Below are 18,729 nucleotides of genomic sequence, written 5' to 3'. Positions count from 1 at the left end.
AGCTTTCATTAATGTCCTCTGTCCCTTTCCACTGCTCCCTTAAAGGACCGTTGCTAGGGCTTGTCTGTCTTCTCTTTAATGTAAAAAGAAGACGGAGGGGCGGTCCTTCACACTGCAGGCCTGCATTAGGCTTCAGAGTGAGGAGGCGTGTCTCTCAGTAATCCAATCTGATTGGCTGGCAGGGAGCTGCTGGCTACAGCAAGTGTGCATGAGAAGTGAGGGAAAGCAGTTTTGGCCTCAGAGAACTGGCAGAGGAGCCATCTTGAAAAAGGTCCTCATATTGTAAATGTTTAAACAGCTGTAACTAAGGGAGAAACTCAAGGAAAACAGTGGTATGTGAAAAAACTAAAGATTGCCTTATGCAAAATTCTGCTGTAGCAGTAACATATGCTAAAATGTATTGTTTTGATGAAAACATGACAGTTACCCTTTAAATTAAATGATTCGGACTGACATTCTGCTGTTTGGCCACAAGATGCCGCTGTTTCCAAAACACATCTAACAGACTGCATATATTTTCATATTCATGAGAGGTGGGGTTTCAAAGCCTGGAGAAGAAAAGGAAGCAGCCATCTTAGAGGGAGCAGAGACTGAGGAACTGTGTAAGCAAAGATTCCGACCAACATCCAGGTGTGAGATCATCCCTCAGTGACCAGAACTGCAACTAAGTAAAGCTGATCGTGTCCAAGACCCTGATCCTGTACAGAGGAACGAGGATTGCTGCCAGGAACACTGATGAGAGCTAAGGAGCAAAGCAACATACACTGCGGTACCGCATGCTTGTTGGAGAGGCATTTGTTCTGTTCAGAGTCACCAGCGGATGTAGAGCAGACCCGGGTTTTTTGGCAAAAAAACTCTCCCTTTTTGAACGTGGTTGGGGTGTTGAACTGCATAAGCAGGGTCTCTCACAGCGCGCCATCACTGCTGAGGTGGGACGCAGTAAGATCCTGAGGGTTATGGAACAAAAATGTCAAGTGGAAGACCCAAAAAAATTTCATCAGCACTGAGCCGGAGGATCCAATTGGCTGTCCGTCAAGACACTGGACGATCCTCGACCCAAATTAGGCCCTTTCTGGTGCTGACTGCAGCCCCATAACCATCAGACGGCATCTGAGACTGAAGGGCTTTAAAAACAAAAAACGTCTTCAAAGACCTTGTCTCCTTGAAAGCCACAGAACTGCTCGTTTGGACTTTGCAAGAGAGAAACATGGGACATTCAAAGGATGGAGAAAGTTTTATTCTCTGATGAGAAAATGTTTAACCTTGATGGTCCTGATGGTTTCCAACGTTACTGGCAAGACAAGCAGATCCCACCTAAGATGTTTTCTACGCGCCACAATGGCGGGGGCGCCATAATGGTCTGGGGGGCTTTGTCCTTCAGTGGAACAATGGAGCTTCAGGAAGTGCAGGGGCGTCAAACGGCCGCTGGCTATGCCCAGATGTTGCAGAGAGCATTCCTTATGACTGAGGGCCCTCGTCTGTGTGGTAACAGGACAACGCTACAGTACACAATGCCCGCAGGACAAGGGACTTCTTCCAGGAGAATAACATCACTCTTTTGGCCCATCCTGCGTGTTCCCCTGATCTAAATCCAATTGAGAACCTTTGGGGATGGATGGCAAGAGAAGTTTACAAAAATGGACAACAGTTCCAGACAGTAGATGGCCTTCGTGCGGCCGTCTTCACCACTTGGAGAAATGTTCCCACTCACCTCATAGAAACGCTTGCATCAAGCATGCCGAAACCATAACGGCGGAGCTACTCAATACTGAGGTCATGTTTGGAAGTTGGATTTCTATTTTGGGGGGGTTTATTTTTTTTTGGGAGGTGTGGTCCTAAACTTTTGATCAGCTGAAAAACTGCCTGTTTCCGTTTATTCGTTGTTTTCATTAAATTGAATGCTCAAAAAATGTTTGTCTCACTCCCATTTCTTCTTGTTGCATGCTGAAGCTCTACTTGGAACCTTGTTAAGATCCAGCCATGCTAAATAGGATTTTTGCTATTTTTCAAGTGGTCTTAAACTTTTGATCAGGACTGTATATATACATATATGCTCCTGTATTATATACATATATATTAAATATTCTCCTCAAATTGCGGGTGCCCCCCCAGCTACTTAATCCTCACATATGCTGAAAGTATGGTCAATAATTCCAATGTGCGAAGGGAGCGGGCTGGGTGAAACCAGAAGTGCTTTTATTGAATATTTTTCTGCAAAAAATACGATACCTTACCTTTAGTCTGAGAGACAGAGTAGTAACAAGATATTCTGTCCTCCAGGAACCAAATATCTGTGTGTTAAGTTCCTATCTGCTAATGGTAGTACTATGTCATTCAGGCTTTAAACACTCTGCTGCCATCTACTGGTGACTTAATAGAATTGCCATGAGTTTAACTTTCCTATTATTACAGCCATACTTCTGGGATTGTTGAAGCTGGAAAGGTAATATATATTAGTTTATTTTTATGGGGTGCCTATTTTTGACATACCTTACACAAGCGCATGCCAGCGCGCCTGCAGGGGGGAGATGCCGCCCGGAAAACTGGACAAATATGTCCTGTTGCGGGCATATCAAAAGATCCTCTGCCTTTTGATAAACACCTCCGGCAGGGCCGGAGATGTTTCGTATAACCAGGACAGGGGAACAAAGAGCTCCCCTGCCCTTGTATGCCGCGTACTTCCAGCGCTGTAATCACAGCACCAGAGGTGTGTGGTCACTTTAAAGGCTGGAGGATCAAAGCGATCCTCTGCCTGGAAGCGCCAGGATGTGCGGGCTAGTGCGGTGATGTCATAGCCCATGTGTACTTGCCTGCAGGCGTGCGCAAATGCCTGCAGCCCGGGCTGCTTGGGAGCAAGCGCCGCTGGATTTAAATAGTCCGGCGGCGGAGCGCTCTTCAATGGAGCCCAGCAGCCACTGAAGCGGGAACCATACCCTAGACGACGACCCCTTCAGTGCTTCCTTGCCCGTACCCCTGCCCTGCATTCAATATTTACTACCACTAACACCATATCCCTTTAACCCCTGCCATCCGGTTAACCCCTGCATTGCCTGTATTGAATTAACCCCTTTTATCCCGTAGGGATAGTTTATAGCCAGGTGGGTGGGTGCTGCTATTACATGTGTGTGTGTGTGTATGTGTGTGTGTTATTGTTTAATAAATACTTTATTGTTCTAGCACAGTTTATAGTCTTTTGTCGCTGCCGTAATTCAGTGTACACAGTTCAGGAAAAGATAGCGCAACAACTAGAATAAAGAATAAATAGGCGGAGTCAGCAATAAGTGATCTACGCCCATTTCTGAATATTAATTATTGATATTAACCCAAAATATTAATAATTAATATTTCCTTTTACACTCAGCATTTGTGGTTGTGTTTATTGTGACATTTAAGTAAAATTCTGTTTTGGCAAAAGCTGGTGTCAGTGTTGCTTTCCTCGTTCGTGACTTCACTGTACACGGCTTACATTACATAGGACTGCAGGTGACATCTACTAAATTATCTGTACTCAGAGAATTATCACTGTGTTATCTGTGGTGTTACATAGGACTGCAGGTGACATCTACTACATTATCTGTACTCAGAGAGTTATCACTGTGTTATCTGTGGTGTTACATAGGACTGCAGGAAAACTGAACTATGAATTCTGCTCTGTTGCTCTGGTCAGCGAGAACGTTTTCTTTTCTGTGATGTTATATAATGGTGTCTGGCGCTGCCGCTTACATTATATTTTACATAGTAATTATATATATAAATGCACATTTGGGGTTTGGATTGAACCCCTTATGAGGAATAATACTGCCCCTTCAAATGTGTGTTTTTTGGTTTTTTTTTTACCACATACAATTTTTATGGCCTTTTTTGTTTTGTTTTCTGCTATTTTATTCCCTATAGAGAAAATAGCTTTGACCGGCTGCTTTTTTATACAACAAAACCACACACTTGGAGCAGCACCGCAGGCAAAAGAAAAAAGATAAAAAAAGAGAAAACAAAGGGTGCGCGCCTACAAAACCCAAGTCCTCACCAATATCCAGACATACGCGGGGAAGGCAGCACTCCGGAGAAGGTGAAGTTTATTCACCCAACATCAGCAACGTTTCAGCTGCTCAATGCAGCCATTTATAAGCATCCAAATGTGGAAAACAAGTATACAGTTGCAAGAAAAAGTATGTGAACCCTTTGGAATTATATGGATTTCTGCTCAAATTGGTCATAAAATGTGATCTGATCTTCATCTAAGTCACAACAATAGACAATCACAGTCGGCTTAACTAATAACACACAAAGAGTTAAATGTTACCATGTTTTTATTGACCACACCATGTAAACCTTCACAGTGCAGGTGGAAAAAGTATGTGAACCCCTAGACTAATGACATCTCCAAGAGCTAATTGGAGTGAGGTGTCAGCCAACTGGAGTCCAATCAATGAGATGAGATTGGAGGTGTTGGTTACAGCTGCCCTGCCCTATAACACACACCAGTTCTGGGTTTGCTTTTCACAAGAAGCATTGCCTGATGTGAATGATGCCTCGCACAAAAGATCTCTCAGAAGACCTACGATTAAGAATTGTTGACTTGCATAAAGCTGGAAAGGGTTATAAAAGTATCTCCAAAAGCCTTGCTGTTCATCAGTCCACGGTAAGACAAACTGTCTATAAATGGAGGACGTTCAGCACTGCTGCTACTCTCCCTAGGAGCGGCCGTCCTGTAAAGATGGCTGCAAGAGCACAGCACAGACTGCTCAATGAGGTGAAGAAGAATCCTAGAGTGTCAGCTAAAGACTTACAAAAGTCTCTGGCATATGCTGACATCCCTGTTAGCGAATCTACGATAGGTAAAACACTAAACAAGAATGGTTTCATGGGAGGACACCACAGAGGAAGCCACTGCTGTCCAAAAACCATTGCTGCACGTTTACAGTTTGCACCTGGATGTTCCACAGCAGTACTGGCAAAATATTCTGTGGACGGATGGAACCAAAGTTGAGTTGTTTGGAAGAAACACACAACACTATGTGTGGAGAAAAAGAGGCACAGCACACCAACATCAAAACCTCATCCCAACTGTGAAGTATGGTGTTGGGGGCATCATGGTTTGGGGCTGCTCTGCTGCGTCAGGGCCTGGACGGATTGCCATCATCGAAGGAAAAATGAAGACATTTTGCAGAAGAACTTAAGGCCATCTGTCCACCAGCTGAAGCTCAACAGAAGATGGGTGCTGCAATAGGACAATGACCCAAAGCATAGAAGTAAATCAACAACAGAATGGCTTAAACAGAAGAAAATCCGCCTTCTGGAGCGGCCCAGTCAGAGTCCTGACCTCAACCCGATGGAGATGCTGCGGCAGGACCTCAAGAAAGCGATTCACACCAGACATCCCAAGAATATTGCTGAACTGAAACAGTTCTGTAAAGAGGAATGGTGAAGAATTACTCCTGACCGTTGTGCGCGTCTGATCTGCAACTACAGGACACGTTTGGTGGAAGTTATTGCTGCCAAAGGAGGTTCAACCAGTTATTAAATCCAAGGGTTCACATACGTTTTCCACCTGCACTGTGAATGTTTATATGGTGTGTTCAATAAAAACATGGTAACATTTAATTCTTTGTGTGTTATTAGGTTAAGCCGACTGTGATTGTCCATTGTTGTGACTTAGATGAAGATCAGATCACATTTTATGACCAATTTGTGTAGAAATCCATGTAATTCCAAATGGTTCACATACTTTTTCTTGCAACTGTATATAAGTGAAGCATAATTAACATCAATTAAATAATATAGAGTCAAAACGCATATAATATCATCCACAAAATAAATTCCAATAAGGTACATGATACAGATTCCTGTGATGGACATGCACTCATCAGATGAACCTATACCTTGATATCTTGACAAAAAAAAGAAAGAGATCATTTTTAATCATCCGAATCTAGCTCTGTTCTACCACCTTTCGAAAGTACACAAATCCACCTTCAACTCCCCGGGGAGACCGATCATATCCGGCATCTTCTCTCTAACCTGCAATTTGTCACATTATGTAGACATCCTATTACAAAAGTATGTCATCGGACTACCATCATATTTGAAAGACTCACCAAGTCTAATATCTCTACTCAGAGACGTCGAGTAGCAGGAATCATACACCTGGATGACGTCTCCGCCCTCTATTCCAATATTCCACACATAGCAGGCAGAGAAGCAATTAGACACTTCATTCAACAAGATACAACAATGCCTATCTCAAAGAGCCAGTTCATACTAGAGGCAATAAACTTCATTCTAACCTACTATACTTTCACTATACTTTTATACAAACAAATTAAGGGTACCGCAATGGGTACGCGTTTCACGCCAAATTTATATATGGGCCACTTTTGAAGAACAATATATTTACAACAACCAATGGACCTGGACCAATAAGATAATACTGTGCAAACGTTACATCGATGACCTACTATTTATCTGGAATGGAAACGTAAATGAAGCCATGGAATTCACTTCATATCTAAACAATAACACGTTCAACCTCACATTTACAGCCAATCATTCTACCACAGCCATCGAACACCTAGATGTATTTCTTTTTTTTCGAAGACAAATCTGTCAAAACCAAAAACTTATTTAAAAAAGTCGATGGCAACAGCTACCTGGACTCAAAAACGGCATGCAGCATGACGTAATCGCGTAGGCATTCTGCGGCCCCTTACACCACCCTCCTCCTGCCCGGCTCCCGCATCTCGGCGATGTGAACGCTGACTCGATCTCGCTGCCTCACCTTCGACCCTGTGCCGGTGTTCCCTCCCTGGCTGTTGTTCCAACCCCCGTCCTGCGCTGGTGTTCTCCCTTGGCCTCCTGATAGTTCCTGCTCTCTCGGCTCCGGTCCTGGTCTCGTCTTTTTAGTCAGCGGACGGTGGCGGTGTATCGGTGAGAAGAGATTCCGGGGTCTGCCCCTGCCTTTCCTTTACGAGCGGTTAGATGGAAGGTTGTAATGTTTGGGAAAAGTGTGGATGGAGATGGCGAAATGGATAGATAGGCGTCCGTGTCTGGACCTAGGAGTGGTGCAGTTATTTGGACTTTTGTACATCGTCCTGCACCTTGTCCCGTATGCTGCGCCCAGGAGAGGGACAGCGATTGCCCTCCGGGAGTGAGCGTTTTCTTTCCCTTTTATTCATATATATATTCACAGATATTGGTCTGTTTAGAGGGAGCACTGCTTAATTTAATAGAGCTTATGAAGTTTGGACCGCGGTGTCTGCCTCAACTATAAAGAGCAAATGAATGTGTTGAGCTCTAACACCATGGAAGTCTGATGAGGGGGGAAATTTAATTGAAATGACAAATACTATTGCCCGCTGAACTAATCTTTCCCTAATCTGTGTAACACCTGAAGGGCATATAAATCAGTGGGATTATCCCTAAATTAACACCTACAGCACCTGATCTCCTGTAGCGCGCAGTGTGGTTCCATCTTGGAGTGCGGAAACCTCAGAGTCGGCTGGTCTGGATATGTTACCCGCTGTGAGGGTTGAACCTTGAGTACTAACATATTGGAACAGTCTCACAAAACTAATACCTTCTAAAAAACTGTGGCTCTAAAGCAGGGGTGCACAACCTGCGGCCCGGGGGCCACATGCGGCCCTTGATACCATTCTGTGCGGCCCCCAACCATCTGGTAACAGACATGTTTGCCCATGTCTTGTGGCTGCTTACATGTATTTCTGCCATTAGATGGGAGTCCTGGAAGTGTAACTAGACATTAATGGTATATAATGTGTGTTCAATATGCCATAAGTACAATATTTCAGTTGTTAATACAACTTTAAAATTTAATTTGGGCCCTCGTCATTGGTTCATTCTGGCAATGTGGCCCCCAACCAGGAAACGTTGTGCACCCCTGCTCTAAAGGGATGAACCCCAAAGAATAACACACTGGAACTTCCTTGGCAAGCCTAATACCTTCTAACATTTTTGTCTGTCTGTGGAATCTCCACTTACTAATTGCATGCAATTAACCAGGAAGAGAGCTTTTTTTTGCCGCAAAAAAAGATCGTTGCGATGTATAATGCATGTTATTAGTATTGTCTGCCTATAGTGATTGTGTGATTGTTGGGCGTGCTAATATAGGCGAAGACAGCGGACCATCATTGTATATTTTAGGAGAAGACAGCGGACCATCATTGTATATTTTAGGAGAAGACAGCGGACCATCATTGTATATTTTAGGAGAAGACAGCGGACCATCATTGTATATTTTAGGAGAAGACAGCGGACCATCATTGTATATTTTAGGCGAAGACAGCGGACCATCATTGTATATTTTAGGCGAAGACAGCGGACCATCATTGTATATTTTAGGAGAAGACAGCGGACCATCATTGTATATTTTAGGCGAAGACAGCGGACCATCATTGTATATTTTAGGCGAAGACAGCGGACCATCATTGTATATTTTAGGCGAAGACAGCGGACCATCATTGTATATTTTAGGAGAAGACAGCGGACCATCATTGTATATTTTAGGCGAAGACAGCGGACCATCATTGTATATTTTAGGCGAAGACAGCGGACCATCATTGTATATTTTAGGAGAAGACAGCGGACCATCATTGTATATTTTAGGCGAAGACAGCGGACCATCATTGTATATTTTAGGAGAAGACAGCGGACCATCATTGTATATTTTAGGCGAAGACAGCGGACCATCATTGTATATTTTAGGAGAAGACAGCGGACCATCATTGTATATTTTAGGAGAAGACAGCGGACCATCATTGTATATTTTAGGCGAAGACAGCGGACCATCATTGTATATTTTAGGAGAAGACAGCGGACCATCATTGTATATTTTAGGAGAAGACAGCGGACCATCATTGTATATTTTAGGAGAAGACAGTGGACCATCATTGTATATTTTAGGAGAAGACAGCGGACCATCATTGTATATTTTTATTTTTATTTATTTAATTTTTATTTATTTTTTCCTCTCTACATTGTAGTCCTGTATTATCTCCCTCTTCCCTTCTTGTCGTTTAATTCATCTGGGCTGACTTCTGCTAATATAATGCCACCGAAAATACAGAATAGGAAGTCTCTGGGTGCAGGTGAGGGTAGCCCAATTTAAAAAATGGATACATTTTTGAAATCACCACAGTATAAGACTAGGACAAACCAGAAGGGTAGTAAAGAAAATAAAACTAATTTGATAGATCCATTAAACATAGAGGAAGTAAGTGAGCGGGCAGAGGGGAAAAGTAATAAGAACGTGCCAATAGAGGAGAGGATAGAATCGTTGATGAGAAAATGACAGATATCCTGAATGCGGTACAACAATCGAGTTTAGCATTGGGAGATCTGTCAGCAAAAGTCTCTTATGTACAAGCAGATATATCTGTTATGAAAGATGAGATGAACAAAGTACGGAAGAAAGTCAAAGATCTTCAGATGGCTACAAGAGATTTAAAGGTGGAGATAGATGGGGTGAAGAATAGAATGGAAGTAATAGAAATAGAAAAAAAAAGCACTAAGGAAAGAGTTACTGAAATGGAGGATAGATCCCGTAAAGCGAATGTACGCCTAGTCGGGTTCCCTGAAGGGGCTGAAAAAGAAGACCTGAGTGGGTTTATTCAACAATTGCTACAGGAAGTGTTCGGTGCGGACTGTTTCTCTATATGGTTTTCAGTGGAGAGAGCCCACCGGACACCAAATAAACTGTTGCCGTCTGGGAGCCCACCAAGAGCAATCTTGGCTAAAATGATGAATGCCCGGGATAGGCATATCATTATGAAAAATAAAAGAAATCTCCCACCTTTAGAATATAATGGAGGGAAAATAGAAATATACCCAGACTATTCGAGGGCAACTCAAGCTAAACGCTGAGAATTTAAAGAGGTTAAAAAGGGAATAGCGGCAGCTAAGATGAAATACTCTTTGTTCTATCCCACCAAACTGAGAGTGATCTATCAGGACCAAGCACATTTCTTTACTCAACCAGATGAGGTCCGGGAGTGGTTGGACAGTAAGGGGATAGGCATTTCATAACTTACAGGTGATATGATTAAGATTATGCTTAGCGGGGGCCAGGTGGAGAGGTGGGAGGGAGGGGTGAAATGTAAGAGGTTGGCGAACTGTCCGGTTCAGCTGACCAGGATGGGGATGGGAGGGGGAGGGAAGGGAGGGTAATTGGAGGGATGGGTGGGGTAAGAAGATGTGGTCCTGGTGATTATTGTGAGGCGTTCTTTCTCTCTCTCTTTCTGCCCTCCCCCCCCCCCTTCTATGTAGGGGTTTGGTGGACATATCACTGAGTACGAGGACATATGAATAGAATTTTTACGTGGAATATCCGGGGAATGGCCGAGAGGGCGAAACGGGTGGTCGTGTTTGATGTAGTTAAGAGACATCTTTATGCAATAATATGTCTTCTTGAAACACACCTTACATATGAGAACATTAGTATTTCAAAAAAGAAATGGGCAAAATACGACTACCATGCTTGCTGCTCGGCCTATTCCCGGGGCGTAAGTGTCTATGTCCATAGAAGTGTGGATTATGTCCCAATCGCCCACAGAATTGATAGAGAGGGTAGATTAGTTTTTTTGCACTGTTACTTAAATGGTAGTGTTTGTATATTGGCATTTGTCCATGTTCCTCCACAGTTTTCTATGTCTGTCATGTCATGCCTGGCAGACTTTGTCGGCTCTAGAGTAAGGTGCCCGGTTTTGATAACCGGGGACTTTAATGATGTTATGAACCTAGACAACGACAGAAACTCTAAGGATCATGTCTACAAACGAAACAAAGACGGACTAACACTGTTAAGAAGGGTCTGCTGGGAAATGGCATTGACAGACATATGGCGATATCTGTATGGAGGGAAAAAAGTATTTTCTTGCTTTAGTCGGGGCAACACGGTCATGTCTAGAATAGACCTAGCTTTTGCCAACCTGGATTTTCTTGATTGTGTAATTAAAATGAAGTATGAAATACATATGATATCTGACCACTCTCCAATAGTAGTAATGGTAACAATTGGGCATTTGAAGTATAAAACAAGAAGTTTTAGACTAAATCCCCACTGGATTAAGTTGGTAAAGGATCAGGAAAATATAATAAAGGAGATTCGGGAATTTTGGCTACTGAATGCCCCATCAGCACCCACGCAGTTTGTTTGGGACTCTTTTAAGGCTTTCTTGCGTAAATAGCTAAAGTTAGTTGGGAAAAAAATGAATAGGCCACGAAAGAACTTGCTTTAAAAACAAGGGTCCAGTCCCTACAAAAGAGATGGTGAACAACCTAAACATCGCCGCACAATCACAATTTGAAGAAGCCAGACTGAGTATAAAAATTACCTACTAGAAAAAGCACAACATAGTATTTTTTTTTACAGGAGCCAAACATTTTTCTCAGGCAGGAATCCTGGAAATCTTCTATCATCTCTGATCCAAAATCAAAAGAATGTTAACAGAATAAATGATATTAGATTGGAAAGCGGGAAGGCAACTGTGAGTCCAGAGGAGATTGAGCGAGAGTTTGTTAAGTACTATAAAATCTTATATACAAACAACAAAAAACAGCCGGACGGAGATGTTGAAAAGTTCTTGGAGAATATCAATCTACCCAAACTAACAGAGGAGGAATGTAAAATATTAAATCGACCTATAGACTTAAAGGAACTATTTGGGGCTGTTAAGTCCATTCGGGGAAACTCCTCCCCAGGGACAGATGGGCTCACGTTCGAAATATATCGCCAATATGGAGATATTATCCTGCCAATGTTATTACAGGTCCTAAATAAGACTTATCAGAACTCCCTTTATCTTTATCTGAAGCTGTAATTACATTAATTCCAAAAAAGGGTAAGGATCCAATAGAGATCGGTACATATCGGCCGATCTCTCTTTTAAATAAAGATTATAAAATTAGTGCTAAAATATTTGCTAATAGATTAAAGGGAGTCATTGACAGGCTAATACATCCAGATCAGACTGGGTTTATACCCAAGAGATTAGTACAGTCCGGTATACGTAGAGCCTTTTTGAATATGCAGGTTGAGAAGAGGGGGCTCCCGCTCCATCCTGTCATTAGACGCCGAGAAGGGCGCTTGACAGGGTGGAGTGGGAATACCCCTGGAAAATTATGCATAGGATGAATCTGGGCCAATACTTTATTAAGTGGGTCCAGATTCTATACAACCATCCCACAGCTAGAATTAATATTAATAGAGTATGGTCGGAACAAATAGAGCTGTTCAGAGGAACAAGACAGGGATGGCCTCTTTCCCCCTTACTGTTTGCCTTATTTATCAAACTATTGGCAGCCAAATTTAGAGCGGATGAAGGGATTAAAGGTTTTGGTATCAAGGGGGTCTCGGATAAGATCAGCATGTATGCGGATGACATCTTGGTCTTCTTGGAGAACCCAACATCCCAGCTGTCACACCTTATGGAATTAATAAATACGTTCCGTGAATTTTCGGGATATAAAATCAAATGGGCAAAATCAGTATTACTACTGTTAGATCAGGTAACCCCACAGACGCCCCTAGAAATTAGGATACTAAAACCAACGGAATCTATGGAATATCTGGGTGTAAAGCTGAGCACAAATATCCTTGAGTTCACAATACTGAATGTTTTTCCTTTGCTGACTAGATGTAAAAATAAAATCAGTGTCTGGCAGAAGTTATCGATAGGACAGGCTGATAGAATTGCATTAATAAAAATGGTGCTACTCCCCCAGATTTTGTATATTTTGACAGCCTGTCCAGTTTGGATAGAGGATTGTTTCTTCAACCATCTGGAACGGCTGCTGAACGACTTCATCTGGGGGAGAAAAAGGGTGAGATTAAAACAAAAATACCTCTGGTTAGCAGAATAGGATGGAGGGTTGTCAGTTCCCTTTTTTCAGGGATACTATTTAGCCGCACAAATCCAGTGGTTAAAATCTGGGAAAAATAATATAAAAGAATATTTAGAAAGGGGCTTTAATGGGCCAAAATATATTGGAGACGGGCTTTATCAAAAGTAAAGGGAAAAAATTTCCAATATGCCGAATGATGGATTTGGCCTGGGGAAATATAAAAGGAAAACTGGGAATCGTTAACACTTCACATTATTCACCTTTGTGGAGTAATAGTAAAATTAGAGAGTTTCAATCAATCACAGGATATAAATATTGGGAAAAGTATGGTATTATTTATGCATCACAGTTAGTTAAGAATGGGGAAATAAGATCATTAGAAGAATTATGCCCTGGAACAAACTTAGACTTAATGAGTCGGTTTAGGTTTCACCAGCTAAAACACGCATTTGAAGCGACACAAAATCGGATTATTTTATCACAACAAAACACGAATTTATAGAGTTTTGTCAGCATTATACGACAACTACGGTGTCTACTTCTCAAGTTTATAGGATAATAAGGAAGGGGTTGAGTAAGGTAGTAAAGTTTAATAGTGAGGAAAAATGAACACATTAGAATGGCGAAATATATACAAAAACACAAAAAAGATAACGATTTCCAGTAACTTTAGGATAATCCATTTTAATATTATCCATAGAACATACATGACCCCATTACTGCTAAGTAAGATCTATAAAGAACGAGAATCAAACTGTTGGAAATGTAGAAAAGAGGCTGCGGATTTTAGAGAGATAAAAAAATAATAATAATATGAACCCCTTAGGGGGCTTGTTGATGGAGTTCACCAGGACAAACATCATGGGGGGGGATTTAAGGGGGTATGGGATTAAAACAGTGGCGGAACAGAGCTCTGAGTAAAATGTTATATTTTGGCTTGCTTGTGTTTATTTTGTCATTTAATATACCATAACGAATGTTTTGGATAGTGTGTAACGATGAACTCTTTGATTTTATATTGTTTTGTACTATTTAAAGAATTAAAAATAAATTTATAGAAAAAAAAAAAACAGCTACCTGGACTACCAAAGCTCTCATCACAAAAAATGGAAGAACAAGATACCCTTTAGCCAATTCAAGCGGATACGTAGAAACTTCCCCGGAAGAAGCCACGTCGTCGGGAGGAGGCGGCTGAGGGTTCCACACGCATTCTTGGGTAGTTATTTGCTTTTTTGGATTTTTATGTCTGATAGGTTCTATTGTCTTACTGGCCTGCTTGTGTGTGGCTTCTCTCTGCAATCTATATACCCTTGTGTGTTGACCCCTCAGCCTCCTCTAGGGTTGTCTTTTCCTCACTGAAGGTTTCCCCCTTCCTTGCTGCTGTTTTTACAAAGTATATTTTTATACATTGCAAATTAATGTAGGTTTCAATAAGGACTTTTTCATGTTTATATATACATGTGTTTGGTGCTAATTTTTGGTGTGTTCAGCCATAACTAAGGAAAAAACTCAAGGAAAACACTAGTATATGAAGAAACTAAAGATTGCTTTATGCATAATGCTGCTGCATCAATTTTAGCATATGTTAATGCTGGTAATCTAAGGTTACTGTCACACTGCCGTTTCTGGGTCCGCCTGTGACATTAGTTTCAAGGCTCTCACAAGCGGCCCCAAACGGATGGATAAGGATCCGTTCAGAATGCATCAGTTTGGCTCCGTTGCGCCTCCATTCCGCTCTGGAGGCCGCCTGCAGCGATTTGGTGTCCGCCTGGCGATGCAAAGCCAAACGGATCTGTCCTGACTTACAATGTAAGTCAATGGGGACGGATTCGTTTACATTGACACAAATATGGTGCAATTGTAAATGGACCCGTCCCCCCATTGACTTTCAATGTAAGTCAGGACGGATCTGTTTGACTTACACTTATTTTAGACTTAGATTTTCTTTGGACAGAATAATGCAGACGGATCCGCACTGAACGCAGGTGTGAAAGTAGCCTAACATTGCAACAAACTACCTCCATTCTCTAAGCACCAGTGATCTGACACTTACTCCCTGAGCGAAGGGAATTCCCCCGCCATACAGTCCCATCTCCCAGGCTCAGTCCCTTCCTCTTCCTTGTTCTGCATAGAGCGCGCTTTTTTTGTCACACAAGCTGAGAAGAACGCGCCATACGCACGTGGATTTACAGCCTCAGGTAATAATACTGATATCCCTAATTCTATTATACTTTGAAGATAGGAATACATCACAGCAACAGTGTTGCCTTAACCCTCTCACAAGCGCCTCCATTTACAGCACGCTGCCAGTGTTTATAGCCATTGTTAACCATCTACCGGTAATTGCCAGTCCTCAGAATAATCACTGTTCCTCCATACGCAGTCCTTCACTTGTGTGTCGGCAGTTACACACGGGTGCACATGCTTGTGCTTGCATGTATTTACAGATATGTGCATGTATACATTCCTGTATGTGTGTGCATGTGTACACATGTATGCACATGGGGGCATGTATATGTTCGGGCATGCATGTATTCACAGATTGATTTTTATATTCATACATTTATATGTTTCCACATATTTTTTTTCATGGGATCCACCATCCAGCATCTGAAAACGGGGGGCTCACATCCATCTGTCAGCTTTATTTCTCCCCCTTATTTCCACCAAATGTAATCATTAATCATGAACTTCCACCACAATCCGCATAATGACCAGTTATTATTTTTAATATATACTGTATACATCTATTAATCATGATTACTGGTTTTAGCCAGCATAATGCTTTGGATGCTCTTTAGAGATCTGACCTCATCTGTGATGTATTTTAACACAATTTTATCCTAAACTGGACATTTTCGCTATTGTCACTACTATTACTGGTATTATCATATGTCGTCCTTGTTCCTTTAACATAACACCATCATTACCAGTCTCGATTTTATTTCTATGACATCTAATAACTATTTTTTTAGACTTGAAAAAGGAGTGTTTGTCTGCTCCGAAACGCGCTGTCCTTGTAAATAAAAAGAATTGTCTCCAACTACTTGAGGTCGTGTTATTGCGCCAGGAGGTATTGGAAACGTTAGACCACCAATACTCCACCCCCCTCTATTGTCTTTTCTATATTAGAACTGCCCTTTTTCTTGCCACTTTCCAAAATGGCTGCACCCATTTCGGGATGGTGTGCGCATGCGCAGTGCAGGGACCGGCGGAGGTAGACACTGTGGGTCATGTGGAGCGCTCACTGTAATGTTTATCTCGGCTGAGCGACCACGTGATGTGTCTCGCGTGTTTCATGCGACTCTACATGGGCGTGCGCTGCTTTGGCTCCCGGGCATGTGCGATGGGGCTGTGGGGACGCCCTCATGGGTTCCTCTTGTCTTTTTCTGCTCCATGTGGTCGGATGTATGGTGGGGGGCGGTGCACATTGTTGGATCCTGAATAATCATGGCGGTTCAGCGTCTCCTCAGCTGTTTTTAATTATCAGTGATTGGGAGAATGAACGTTTTTATATGCACTTATGGACTTACACTTCTTTATCATTTACCTTATTGGAATTTATTTTGTGGACGATATTAGATGCGTTTCGACTCTATATTATTTAATTGATGTTAATTAGGCTTCACTTATATACAGGTCCTTCTCAAAAAATTAGCATATTGTGATAAAGTCCATTATTTTCTGTAATGTACTGATAAACATTAGACTTTCATATATTTTAGATTCATTACACACAACTGAAGGAGTTCAAGCCTTTTATTGTTTTAATATTGATGATTTTGGCTACAGCTCATGAAAACCCCAAATTACTATCTAAAAAAATTAGCATATTTCATCCGACCAATAAAATAAAAGTGTTTTTAATACTAAAAAAGTCAACCTTCAAATAATGATGTTCAGTTCTGCACTCAATACTTGGTCGGGAATCCTTTTGCAGAAATGACTGCTTCAATGCGGCGTGGCATGGAGGCAATCAGCCTGTGGCACTGCGGAGGTGTTATGGAGGCCCAGGATGCTTCAATGCGGCGTGGCATGGAGGCAATCAGCCTGTGGCACTGCTGAGGTGTTATGGAGGCCCAGGAGGCTTCAATGCGGCGTGGCATGGAGGCAATCAGCCTGTGGCACTGCTGAGGTGTTATGGAGGCCCAGGAGGCTTCAATGCGGCGTGGCATGGAGGCAATCAGCCTGTGGCACTGCTGAGGTGTTATGGAGGCCCAGGATGCTGCAATGCGGCGTTGGCATGGAGGCAATCAGCCTGTGGCACTGCTGAGGTGTTATGGAGGCCCAGGAGGCTTCGATAGCGGCCTTAAGCTCATCCAGAGTGTTGGGTCTTGCGTCTCTCAACTTTCTCTTCCCAATATCCCACAGATTCTCTATGGGGTTCAGGTCAGGAGAGTTGGCAGCCAATTGAGCCCAGTAATACCATGGCCAGTAAACCATTTACCAGTGGTGTTGGCGCTGTGAGCAGGTGCCAGGTCGTGCTGAAAAATGACATCTTCATCTCCATAAAGCTTTTCATCAGATGGAAGCATGAAGTGCTCCACAATCTCCTGATAGCGGCTGCATTGACCCTGCCCTTGATAAAACACAGTGGACCAACACCAGCAGCTGACATTGCACCCCAGACCATCACTGACTGTGGGGACTGGACACTGGACTTCAGGCGTTTGGGCATTTCCCTCTCCCCAGTCTTCCTCCAGACTCTGGCACCTTGATTCCCGAATGACATGCAACAGTCCAGTGCTGCTCCTCTGTAGCCCAGGTCAGGCGCTTCTGCCGCTGTTTCTGGGGAATGCGGCACCTGTAGCCCATGTCCTGCACACGCCTGTACACGGGGGCTCTGGATGTGTCTACTCCAGACTCAGTCCACTGCTTCCGCAGGTCCCCCAAGGTCTGGAATCGCTCCTTCTCCACAATCTTCCTCAGGGTCCGGTCACCTCTTCTCGTTGTGCAGCGTTTTCTGCCACACTTTTTCCTTCCCACAGACTTCCCACTGAGGGGCCTTGATACAGCGCTCTGGGAACAGCCTATTCCTTCAGACATGTCTTTCTGTGTCTTACCCTCTTGCTTGAGGGGTCAATGATGGCCTTCTGGACAGCAGTCAGGTCGGCAGTCTCACCCATGATTGCGGTTTTGAGTAATGAACCAGGCTGGGAGTTTTTAAAAGCCTCAGGAATCTTTTGCAGGTGTTTAGAGTTAATTAGTTGATTCAGATGATTAGGTTAATAGCTCGTTTAGAGAACCTTTTCATGATATGCTAATTTTTTTAGATCGGAATTTTGGGTTTTCATGAGCTGTGGCCAAAATCATCAATATTACAACAATAAAAGGCTTGAACTACTTCAGTTGGTGTGTAATGAATCTAAAATATATGAAAGTCTAATGTTTATCAGCACATTACAGAAAATAATGAACTTTATCACAATATGCTAATTTTTTTAGAAGGACCTGTATACTTGATCCACGTTTGGATGCTTGAAAATGGCTGCATTGAGCAGCTGAAACGTTGCTGATGTTGGGTGAATAAACTTCACCTTCTTCAGTGCTGCCTTCCCCGCGTTTGTCCGCTTTTCTATACAGATGCCAAAAAGTCAAAAAGTCTTAGAGAGGATTTATGAGAACTGGTGTAAAGTAGGATCGGCTCAGTCGCCCATAGCAACCAATCAGATCCCTCCTTTCATTTTTCAGAGCTCTTTCAGAAAATAATAGGCGGAATCTGATTGGTTGCTATGGGCAACTGAGCCGGTCCTACTTTACACAGATTGTGATAAATCTCCCGTTAGTCTCTGAACTTCATTAACCTGAAAATTAAAGATGGTTTAACGGCTGAAATAGAACTTACAGATTTTCTAAAATCAGAGTTTTTGTGTT

The 18,729-nt window shown here is 42.5% G+C and overlaps 1 protein-coding gene across 9 annotated transcripts in view; it reads left to right on the top strand.

Moving 5' to 3' along the window:
• The window catches only part of LOC122944600, a 565,582-nt gene that overhangs the window by 536,464 nt on the left and 10,389 nt on the right, over positions 1–18,729 (top strand). The window contains exon 1 of one of the 9 annotated variants that reach the window (XM_044303043.1): positions 13,762–14,071. The exons of 7 other annotated variants lie outside the window; for them this stretch is intronic. The gene's annotated coding sequence lies outside the window, so the exon portion shown is untranslated. Of the gene's footprint in view, positions 1–13,761; positions 14,072–14,746; positions 15,054–18,729 lie in introns of those variants that run through there. One more of the 9 variants, XM_044303040.1, reaches the window with a different exon arrangement.

The sequence above is a fragment of the Bufo gargarizans genome, chromosome 8, assembly GCF_014858855.1.
Source record: "Bufo gargarizans isolate SCDJY-AF-19 chromosome 8, ASM1485885v1, whole genome shotgun sequence".
Classification (NCBI taxonomy): Eukaryota; Metazoa; Chordata; class Amphibia; order Anura; family Bufonidae; genus Bufo; species Bufo gargarizans.
The sequence above is the reverse complement of the archived record's forward strand: the minus strand, read 5'-3'. Positions and strand labels throughout refer to the sequence as shown.